General features: G+C 30.6%; 1 long non-coding RNA gene across 2 annotated transcripts; it reads left to right on the plus strand.

Annotated features, from left to right (window-relative positions):
• The first annotated feature begins 9,224 nt into the window (after window positions 1-9,224).
• On the plus strand, window positions 9,225-12,371 carry LOC123653962. 2 transcript variants are annotated; one of them, XR_006743165.1, is made up of 4 exons: window positions 9,225-9,277; window positions 9,683-9,710; window positions 10,081-10,170; window positions 12,312-12,371. It is a non-coding gene; the product is annotated as an uncharacterized LOC123653962 (long non-coding RNA). The 2 variants fall into 2 exon arrangements; XR_006743164.1 differs by lacking the exon at window positions 12,312-12,371 and having other exon boundaries at window positions 10,081-10,306.
• The last annotated feature ends 426 nt before the right edge of the window (window positions 12,372-12,797 follow it).

The raw sequence follows: 12,797 nt of genomic DNA on the forward strand, positions 1-12,797 counted from the left end.
TGACATAGATATTATTGCCAAAAATGCAATCAAGATTTTAATGAGTATAATTAATACCTACTAATTATTCATTACTATAAACAAGAAAGATAATGTCGTACAGAAGCTTTGGTTTTTCCTTATTTATTTTTAAATTAAATGCGGTAAACTGAGAACAGATTCATTTCAACTTATGGAAGTTGAAGCAATGTGTTCTAAAACAAGTTAAAAATAAAATAATGCACTAATTAACTCGTTTAAATAATGATCATCCGTAAATATAGCTACTTAATCTTAAATAATAATTCATAATAAAATAAATATTATAAACATTTACAGCATACTGTTACTTTATTTATTTATACTATTATACGTATATATTTCTATACTTAATCATCAATACATATAATTAAAATATAAAGGATCTCTATCTATACATGGAAGATATGTGAGAAAAAATCTTTTTGGCACCTTTATCAACGCAAATAGCACCCAAAAGAATGATTGTTAGAATTTTGTACACGCTAATCTCAGAAAGGGCTTATCCGATTTAGATGTGAGTGGCACATTGTGGTTTTTCATATATTTTGGTAAGCTTCACTTAACATTTATTATTTGTTTCATGTCAATCGGTTCATAAACAAAAAAGTTATGCCAATTTAAAGAATCACGTTATGTTATGTATCACGTATTCACGACATGTAAAGTCACTATTCCACGCGGACGAAGTCGCGAGCACAGCTAGTATAGTAATAATTCCAAAAGAATAGGTTTTCGGGCCATTGCTGTGTTATATATTATAATAATAATAATACAGCGTTGTACAGCGTCGACTGGTCAAAACGGGGCTTGCCACATACTACTGTGGATAGAAGAAATAATAAGCCTGATGCTATCGATACTTTTATAAGTACTGAATTTCCTGATAAGACCGAAGATCCCATATTATTTAATATTGTATAGACTCACAGGATACACGGATTATGCGACACATTATCCACTGTATCGTCGAAAATTACCTCAACGAGTTGGCTTCACAGCTAAAATAAACATGGTCAGGAAATAGATTTAGATAATAGATGGGTGATACCTTATTCACCGCTATTATCAAAAACCTTACAAGCTCACATCAATTTCGAAGTACGTAATAGTGTCGAATCCATAAAATACTTATGTAAATATGTGAACAAGGGCAGTAATCAAACAACAGTGGGATTCATAAATAATGATAACGATGAAGTTACATGGTTTCAGTCAGGCCAATATTTCGACTGTCCCTATGTATAATATCAAAATTGAAAAAAGGCACTTTACATTTTTTACGCTGTATGATTTGTTAAGTATCGATATTGAGTATAAGCTCATGAAAAATGTGATTTTATGTGTATTTTATAGCATTTTCACTTTTTTCTTTGAAAATATACATAAAAGGTAGTTTTTCATGCAATAAAAAAAAATAGAAAATTTTTAGTTTCGATACTGTACGTAGGGACAGTCGATTTATTTATTTATTTATTAGTTTAGCCAACAGTTGTTTACACCGATTCATAAATGTATAGCATTGAGAAATAATACATCGCACACAAATGCATCAACCACTTATAGGCTAACACCGCCTGTAAAAATCACAGTTGCGCTTAGTAAAAACAATAAAATAAATTAAAACTTAATCAAAAAAACACATAATAAATCAAATAAAAGAATGCATATAAATGTTTTACATCGAAACAAAAAAAATTGAATAAATACAACAACTTGTTGTAAGAGTAATAATCAGTCAATATCAAATAAAGTTTCAGACTTACATCAAATCACATCATAATATCATAATTACAATATAAAAGTTTCATACAGTAAAAAAAGAACAGCAAAATGCAACAAGAAGACAACTCTTCACGTTTCACAATTTACAGAAACATAATAAATAATTTTAAAAAACTGTCACATAATAAATTAGTTCAGTTAGTGAAAACAATACTTAATGTATTGTAACTCTTTTTCTTTTTCTTTGTTTACCTCTTCTGTTTTTGTTTTTTACAATTTCAAATTTCATTTGTTTATCCCGTTCCCTTGCAATTAAATATAATAATGAAGATCAAAAACATCGCAAGTACGTTGCCGAACCTAACGCCGATCCTCCCTCGGAGATCTAGTCAACTCAGTCCCCACAAGAACACAACGCTACTTGAGGGCAGTATTATTTAGCTAAAATCTTCTGCAAGATTAAGATACCTACCCAGACGGGCTGCACCAGATTTTGAGCAGGATATATTCGGTTTAGGTCTACCTCAATATCATTACATAGTATAAAATAAAGTTGTTTCCCGCTGTCTGTATGCTTAGATCTTTAAAACTACGCAACGGATTTTGATGCGGTTTTCTTTATTAAATAAGTATTTCCAGATGAAGGTTTATGTGTATACGCTTCATCCTGTAATACCCCACTACTGGGCATAGGCCTCTTTCCCCATGTAGGAGAAGGATCAGAGCTTAATCCACCACGCTGGTCCAATGCATGTTGGCAGATATATTTCATACTATGAGTAACGATCGCTATCAGGTGTACGTGATAACAACCGGGATCGACGGCTTGACGTCCCCTTCAAAGCACGGTGGGGAGACCCACAAGGACTGCGCAGACACCCAGACCACGGCAACACCTGTATGGCCAATACAAATGTTTGTCATGTGCGGGGATCGAACCCGCAACCGCCAGCGCAACAGGTACAATTCATGGCTGTGACCGTTGCGTCAACGCGGCGTGATATATGCATAATATAGTAGAGAAACACTGATAGTTTTTGTAAACGTGAGAAGTGAGAATGGCGGGTCGCTAGTACATTATAAAGAGCAATGATTCAATTTTTGTCTGTTCATAAGTTTTAAACTCAAAAACTACTAAACCGAGAGTTACTATTGCAACTATTTTATAGTAAAAAAGTAATGAATATTGGATGACATTTTAAAATAAACACCCATGTGACGGAAAAGACAACGGCTATAGGACTTTTAGGGTTAGGGCTCTACATGATTTAAAAGAATAATGTTATTAACAGATGTCGATACAGCTAGATTAGTTTACTTCAGCTACTTCCATAGTATAATGTCCTATGGCATTTTGCTATGGGGCAATGCGGCTGATATTAATGTCATTTTTATTCTGCAGAAAAGGGCTATCCGTTATCCAAATGAGATTTAAAGAATCTCTGAGAAAGAGAAATTTAAAGAGATCAACATCCTGACCTTTGCATCGCAGTATATTTATGAAAATATAATGTTCATACGGAAAAATAGGCATTTATTTGTTAGTCGTAGTGATCGACATGCCTCACATGATGTAACACTCAGGAACGACCACAAATTAATATTTCCTAAATGCCGGCTCAGGAAAAAAAGTAGTTCCTTTATAGGAATGTCTATCTTATTATACAATAAGATTCCGGCTGCGCTTCAATCTCTGCCTTTACTGAAGTTTAAAAAAAATTACTTTGTGTAGTAAAGCCTATTATAACATCAATGAATATCTTAATGATGAAAAGGCATGGGATTGAATAAAGCTCGACCAGGCTATGTCTTTGATCTCAATCTGTAAATAGATATAGTTAAAATATTGTGAGCAGGTGACATGTAATGGTTTCGACACACACGATTGGCTGTCTCGTGTTTTTCCTGATCATTTCATGGTCATACTGTTACGTTTTGTCTTCTATATGACTTTAAATTTATAAAAGAGTACCGAGAGTTTTTTCCTCCAGCTTTTTTTTCTCTCGGCCTACACTAGGGACATTAGTTTATTTTATTTTTTATTGTAATATTTCATAAAGCCGAGGACTATTATGTCCTCGGCTTTATGAAATATTATGAATCTAATGTCTACCGAGACATTAGAAATTTAAAGTAACTTAATATTTTGATTATTTTGACGAAGTTGAAGTTGCACATAACACTGGGTATATTACCTAAGTTTGTAGTGTACCCAATGTTAAAATGTTTGATTTTTTGCTACCTCAACTTTCTTTTATTGTTGTCGAGTTTTTTTTTATTTATTTGTATTATTATTTTTGTAAATGATATTATTTTGCCTTTCGTTAAGTGTATATTATGACGAAATAAATGTTTTCATTTCATTTCATTTCATTTTCATTTCATTCTTTTCATTTCATGAGATTAGATAAGTTTTTGATAGTTCGAACTATACTTTAGCTGCAGGAAAATATAGGTACAATACTAGATCAATATTTAGGGTACCGATATACATTAAACTTCGATTTGTGGTTTGATTTTAAAGTTTTACTGTTTTAATGAATGAGAATTCGAATTATTTAATAGAACTTTTTAATTTTTACATGTGACAGTTGTTCTTAAGGAGAAAACTCGACTCACGTGTCGGAGCTGATACACGCACTTTTTTAGTATGTATATTATTTTTAACAGAAATGTAAAATATTTAAATAAAAAAAATTGAGTACCAAAATAAATTACAAGATGGTAACAATTTATGGATAGTTACGAGTTATTTATGTTGATGTACATGATACCATTATAACTATGCTGTGATCCAATTGTAAGTATATCTAACTCATCAAACAACATCGAACCGAAAAACTCTTTTTATCTGACTTCCATAAAAGGGGGAGGTTCTTAATTCGATTGAATTTTTTTATGAATTTTTACGGGGTCGACCGATTTCGATTATTCTTTTTTAATAGAAATGTGGTGCTTGTAATGTGGTTTGATTTAAATTTAATTGAGATGTGACAATTACTTTTCGAGTTATATGTAATAATGCGTATTCACTTGACTATTTTTTTCGTCGACCTACGTTGAATTATACCGTATAAATTTTCACTGCGTGTACCCATTTAGATATTTTTTATATTTAATCGGAAGCTAATACTTGTTTTGAAATTCCATTCTAAATTTAATTGAGATCTGATGATTGCTTTTTGTGTAATCCTTGATAATGCGTATTTACTTGACTATATTTTTGTCTACTTACGTTGTATTGCTTTTATTTTTTTCGTTTGCAAGCAAACACAACTATATTTATGATAAAGTTATTGTGTGCATATTTTTCCTAAATATATGTGTAATATAATAAAAGATTTAATCCTTCTTATATAAGTATAAATCACATTAATCGCATAAGAAAATAGAGCGAAACTAAAGAATATTATTTAAATAAATATTAGTATTATTTATAAAATAATTACCGATAATCAACAAAATTCTAGAGGAAATTAATTTTATTAAATAACTAATTTGATAATACTAACGATATATTGTTATCTTGCAGTATCCGTTAATAGCGTTGGATTTTAATCATAATCATAAACTTTTATTTCAGAACAAGTCCATATTTTGTTAGTAACATTTTTTCTTATAGTCTAATGTTGGTATAATAACAAATTAAGAAATATTGTTCTATTTAAGTAAAATTAAAATTATTGACTATTTTACATGGAGTTTCATTTACGCAGCGGTGAATTCTTCTATCTATCCATATCTAAATACACGGAAACGCTTAAATAACGACACGCACCTCCTACGCATAATATACCACAGGCTACAATAAATTTACTTGTAGTCTGTGATACGCATTTATATTTTAAGGAGACGTCTTAAATTCTGCTTGCAGAAGTATTTCATTAATAAACATGTGTCGTATCCTTATTTTTACAAGCGTTATCACTATATTCGATATTAGTCATTCCAAGTAAATAGCGTCATGTACTAATATAAGTCAGTATAATTTGTATTTTCAACAAATGTGGTGTTAATTATTTTATATTAATAACATAATGAAACGTGAGTACTGTAATGTTTTAAAATAAATATTTTAGTATTACGGTAAACTATTTTTCTTATATTCGTACAACAGAAACTTTTGTTTTCATTAATGTATTTACATTTAGGTGTAGCATTATAATTATGTACTTGTATAATGGAACTCGTCAAGTAGTGGAAAATCGACTATAATTAATATAAATTATAAGTTGGAACATTATTAAGGCTCTGTTGTCAAAGACTACTTCTATAATAATAAACAAAAGAGTGTATATGCGTGTGTGTCAAATACGTGGTAATGTGTGTCATTTTTTTTACTGATTTAAGATATTTTAATGCATAATTAAAAAAAAAAAAACATGAGCATCCTCACTTCTTCTCTATATAAACTATAAGTGTGCGAAATTTCATACTCCTCCGTCTGCGAAATTTAAAAAAAAGGGTTACAAAGTTTTTGCTTCACGTATCTAAAAAAACTGATTCCTAAAAAGTTTTCCCTGGATTTTTACCAGGGCGAACACTAAGAACGAACGAAATTAGTTATTATGCCACAATGTTTAAAAATATTATCCTATTGGACATCTGCAAGCCAGTGATCTCATAAATAACCTGTGTAATATTTAAATACTGAAGTCAGCCGCTTATTTAGTTGCTAGGCAATATTGACGTACTACATAAACTCGCGCTGTGTACAACAGACATGCAGGTGTGTGGTAAAATATATAAAATGTTTAAAAAATATTTTGACTAACGCTTTTTTGAAAAGGACGTTTGATATAAAACTATCCATGAGACGTACATTTGTTGTAACGGCATTAAGATTAAGGTCCAACACATTCCTTTAAATAAATTCGTATTTTTTATGAAAAGTTGTAATAATTGTTGTTTAATTTGTTGCTTTAATTGTGGATTGTGTAATTATGTAGAAGACGTACAACATGTTTTGAACATACAAGACACGCTATCCAAGTTAGTCCTGAATCTACTAGAAGTCGGCTGTTTAATCGGATCTTATCTGAATCTATATCACAATATGCCAAAACTGTAGTAGAGTTAGTTTATTTCAAAATGTTCCTAAGTTTTAACTTTATATAGACTAGTTTAGTATAGGACCGTCATGTATATATGTTATAAGAAGGCCCTAAATATAGATATATAAAAACATGCTCTGTGACCAAATTAAATTATATCATGCACAAATTATGAATTGATTATATTTATTGACAACCGTTCTGAATCTCGTGTATTGTAGTCACCTAAATGACGACGGTTTCGCATTCGATTCCCGCTCGGAATATGTAAAATTAAATTAATCGGAATTTGTAAAATATTTGTTTCTGGTCTTTGTAAGTCTCCCCACAGTGCTTCGGAGAGCACGTTAAGGTATCGGTCTAGGTTTCTATCTTGGATCACTTTAGCCTATCGTAGTCCACTGCTGGACATAGGGCTCCACAAGTTCACGCCAAAAATGGCGTGAACTCATGTGTGTTGCCCATAGTCACCACGCTGGGCAAACGGGTTGGTGACCGCAGGGCTGGCTTTGTCGCTCCGAAGACGCTGCTGCCGGTCTTCGGCCTGTGTATTTCAAAGCCAGCAGTTAGATGGTTATCCCGCCATCGGTCGGCTTAATAAGTTCCAAGGTGGTAGTGGAACTGTGTTATCCCTTAGTCGCCTCTTACGACACCCACGGGAAGAGGTGGGTGGAACGGGTGGTTATATTATTTACTGCTGTAAACACAAAGCATAATATTGATATTCTGGATAGATAGACCTTATACAATTATAATGATCGTTACATATGATAAAGAAAATCTGCCAACATGCAGTGGAGCGATGTGGTGGATTAAGCTCCTATATGAAAAAAACCTTTCTCCAACAGCGGCACGACGTTAGGCTGAATCAGTCGACCAATCAATCAATTCTAAAAATTACTTTCAGAAATACTATTTACGATTATATTATGGCATATGAAACCTACCATGACACTTTGCGAGGAAGAAGTTGTTATCAGCCAGAAACATCTACGCAATGGGTCATATTTTGGCTACAGTATGGCTTTTTTACAAAATGAGTAAGTATTTAACAATAAAGATACATCGACAAAGTAATAAATATTAAATCTATCTTTAAAATCAATTTTATTTAGTTATAATTATTTATTTCTCATTCGTATTGAAATTTACAAATTACAAAAAAAAATTAACTAATTAAATAGTGAAAAGTAAACAGATATAGAAATTAACCAAAAATACAAATCTTGAATTTTTTCTTATACATACCTTTAACCCGCAGCTTCGCTCGAATTGTTTTTTTTTTTTTTTTTTAATAAAAAGTATGATATGTTACTTCTTACACCTCCAAGAATATGTGTACAAAGTTTCATGATGATCGGTTAAGTAGTTTTCGCGTGAAAGCGTAACAAATAAACTTACATTCACATTTATAAAACCTATTATATTATATATTAGGGATAAAAAAAATATATTGGGAAATAGGGATATTTTTTTTATTTACTTTTTTAATTTTTATTTTTCCAGCCTTGTAATTAGTGCACCGAGAGCCGATAACATTGGAGAAATATATATTTTGAATACAGAAGAAAATTCAACAGAGAAAATAAATTTCAATATCCGACGAGGTAAATCCTGAAAATTAACAATATTATAACTCCATTATTGTAAGTATATTTGGTATGTTAGATATTTAATCATTTTCCATAGCAAAACTCAATGCGCTTGTGATTTATACCATGACAAACAAATGATGAAAAACAAAGGAAGCCCTGCGAACTTCGTACAGCGGTACGTACGTGTACCGCTAACATTTTTAGAATGAAAACTTTTTACGCACGCTTGACTTGGGGAGTAAGTCGAAGAGTAGGTGAATGCGTGACGAGAGTGTTACGAAAAGTACGATCGGGCTAGGCGAACGGAACAAAAGAGAGAGGTGCGAGCGTTTCGTATATCTAAGACACAGTGCAGGCCTATTGTGCAGGCTTACTGCTAAAGTAGTTTTATTTCAGCGTGGTCTAAAACACAGTTTTTTAGTTTTTTTTTTTTTTTGTATGTAATCTCTCATTCTAATTTAATTAAACGAAATTTTCATTCGATAACAACATTGGAATCACAAAAAAGAATAAAAATATTTTATTTTCTGATTATAATTTATCGATATTTTTTTTACCTTGTCTTGACAATAACGAACACAAAAAAGTTATCTAATTATGCATCAGTTTGGAAGTTATGAGCGTACATATATTTCGATTATTCATTTTATTTATATGAATAAAAATTGATTATATGAATCTTCAAAATCAAAATCAAAAACAGCTTTATTCAAATAGGCCCCAAGAGCAGAGAAATATTTTTTGTTTGTTTACAAAGGATAAACACTTTTTTTTACTTTTCTACATTTCATCATTAATTTTAATTTTTAATTTTTAGACTATACTAAACATAATGTAGACTACTGGTTGGGTGCCACTGTGAGCAAGGGTTCCTCATATTTCGTGGTGAGTTTCGTTTTGGGTTACAATACCTTGATAATTTAAAAATCAATTCAAGTTCCATGACAAAAATGTTGCATGATTCGTGAAAAAACATCACAGATCAATTTGTAAGATAAACAAATACTTATTTGATAATCTTATTTACGACAATTGCGTTTTAACGGTCAAAATATATAGATAAATATTAATTTAAACTTGTAACAGGTTTTTTTTTACTAAGCTTCATAGTATTTTATCGGTATTAGTAAATCGGAAAAACTTAGGTAAAATTGGAAAAATAACGAAAAACTTTGTGACTAAACTTTGTACTAACTAAAACTTGTATTTATTATTGTACAATCATTATAAAATTTTAAAATAAATAAATAATTTTTACAATTTGTATTAAAATAATCTTTTTTTTTTTAGACTTGTGCTCCAAGGACCATAACACAAGGTAAATTTAATTAAATAATATTTTTATCGTATTTGCTAAAGTAATAAGTTGAAAAAAAAAAATACAATAAATATAAAAATTATACATTTTTTACCTGACGTTTTTGCCTGTTTCGTTTTGACTTTCCTTCAAGAAGTAAAAATTTGAAACAGTAGCTAATGAAATATTTGATTAACAACAATGTATATAAACTGTAAATTCCTTAAAACATATAATTATATGTCATATATAAAGACAATTAAAAAAATATTTTTACGCGTAACTCAGTGTTATATTTTGTTTCTTTTTTTCATTTTCTTAAAGTTAACTTTTAAGTAATTTCTATAAAAAAATAAGCGACGATGCCATTATAAGTTATATTATATTTCAGGTCATACAATACCGACGGGGACATGTTTCAGTTTCCGAAAAGAAGAAGTACTTCAGCTAATGAGCAAAAATATCCTTGATACAAGATTTAGTAAGCTTATTTCATGAATATTAATCAATATAGGTGTACAGCCTCAAATTTTAACTCAATGACGTAAAAAAATCTACTCAACTAGTTATATACTAAATGTCATAAATATGGAAATATATCGGTATGATAAAAGTTATATTTCTCTAAATTTTTATTTATATAATAACAAAAAAAAAACTTTAATCATTAATTTTTGACGTGTATTGAAATTTCTTATTATAAAAATATACAAATAAAAATAAGGTTCAATATAAGATAAGCTATCTATATATATAAAAATGAATGTTTGTCTGTATGTCCTTCATAGAATCGTAAACTATGCATTTGATCATGTCATGATCTTGAAGCAGTGTTGTGCATGAGGCACAAAGGTTTCTGAGTTGGTACGACCACAAAAAAAAGCATAACAACGCGCGCAGGGTACAGCTAGTATATATTATAAAAACAAAATATTTGATTTTTTATTGCTTTGTATTGGATAATCTCAAAAACAACTGGATGTTTGGAGTGTTTTAAATTTCTTTCAAGTTGTTACTAAGAAATAGGCTGTATTTTAACGGGGAAAAAGGAAACAGCCAAAAACATAAATTTAAGGCGTGAGTGGACGCGGGCGGATAGCTAATAATAAATTAATTTCTAAATCCATGTAACTTGTAATTCCTCTAATTAGATGAATGAATTTAACCTATAATATAGTATTATTCATTTGTTTTTTATTTTAGAAGTGAGATTTTTTGGTATGTAGAGCCACTTGGCGTGTACTATAGAAACTACAAAGATTGTTACAATAATATCGATAGGTTACAAAACCTACAAAGGTTGTTACAATAATATTACATTGCATTAAACTAACTAGCGCTGGAACGGAAATCTAAAGCTTTAGATTTGTCACTACATAGTATAAAACAAAGTCGCTTTCGCTGTCCCTGCACATGTATGTACGCTTAGATCTTTAAAACTACGCAACGGATTTTGATGCGGTTTTTTTTAATAGATAGATTGATTCAAGAGGAAGGTTTATATGTATAATAACATCCATTAAATAGTGGAGAAATACTGTTATTTTTGAGTTTTCTAATGTTATGTCGTAAATACTTATATTTTTTTTTTCGCTTAAATTGCAAACGCAGGCGAACCCTACGAGATTTATCAAAATAATGTACTAAGTATTGTACACATTGAAAAGGTCTACAGAAAACTCCGCGATGGTATATACCTATCTCTTATGGATATCCCACAATAAAATTTTTTTGTCATTTACTTTTTACGACAAATAATGGCTAATTTTCGAAGCGATTTTAACCAATACAGCATTAATCCTTATCCAATTAAATACCTTAAATATGTTTTTTATTTAATATAGATCTATATAGCCTTTTACAGCATATGATTTAAATGAATATTTTCGAAGATATTGCAGATTTAAAAATCGCGGTACGTAGCGTTTGCGGCGGTTCCGGCCGGCTTTTACTCTAAGTTAACGCGTGCGGGCCACGGGCAGTAATGAATAAATCAAAACTACTGGATCGATTTTAATCATTTTTTCAGTGAATGACATAGGCTATAATTATATTTTATACCCGTGCGAAGCCGGAGCGGGTCGCTAGTATAAATATAAACGAGACTTAAAAATTAGTTTGCCAAAGAAGTTTCACTTCTGACATGTGAACTTTGTACGCACGCACTTTTTTATTATTTAACAGGATTGCTAGTAGTACATAATTGCGTTATATAACAATTTCAATTTTTCGTAATACCTAAGCAAGCTAAACTAAGCTTTATTACAGTTATCCTGTTGATAGCAATGTAGTTCACATAACTATGACGAATAAATAAATAGAACTTCTCAATGATCATTATAATTGAATAAATTAGAAATAATTGATGGACTTTTTTGGAGACCAAATCACTTTTAAACCGACTTCAAAAACTTAAAAAAAAATTCTTAATTCATAATTTTTTTCGAGCCTTATAACTTTTAACTGGGTGTACTGACATTGACGATTACTTTTTAAGTTATTCTTAGTAAGGCGCATTGACTATTTATTCGACTACCTGCTTTGAGGATATTCTCATTTTATTACTTGACGCTATAAATAAATAAAATCATTATAATTGTTAGCAATGTCACCTTTTTTCAGATGGAGGAATAGACTCGTTTGGTTGGAGTATTAATGTCGATGCTCTAGACAAAGTGTACATCGGCAGTCCTTTGCTAAATGGTGGTAAGTAGTTGAGTCATAGTATTAAAAACTATCATAATTATTGTGTATGAATTGATAATTATTGTATAAATATATATTTATGTAACTACATGTGTGTGTATTCATCATTATGTTTGTTATCTGGTATATATTACATAGTACAGTATATGTTTTATCACATATTATTAAAACGGTACTACTGCACTTTTTAGCCTGTTTTATGACATTGTATTTACATTTTTTTTTATACCACTAGGTCGGCCAATAAGCGCACGGCTCACCTGATGGTAACCGATTACCGTAGCTTATAGACGCCTGCAACACTAGAAACATCGCAAGCGCCTTGCTGACTTTATCACCAATTCCCCCAGGAGCTCTGGTCACCTTACTCACCAACAGGAACACAATGCTACTTGAAAACAG

The sequence above is a fragment of the Melitaea cinxia genome, chromosome 5 (genome assembly GCF_905220565.1).
Source record: "Melitaea cinxia chromosome 5, ilMelCinx1.1, whole genome shotgun sequence".
Taxonomy (NCBI): domain Eukaryota; kingdom Metazoa; phylum Arthropoda; class Insecta; order Lepidoptera; family Nymphalidae; genus Melitaea; species Melitaea cinxia.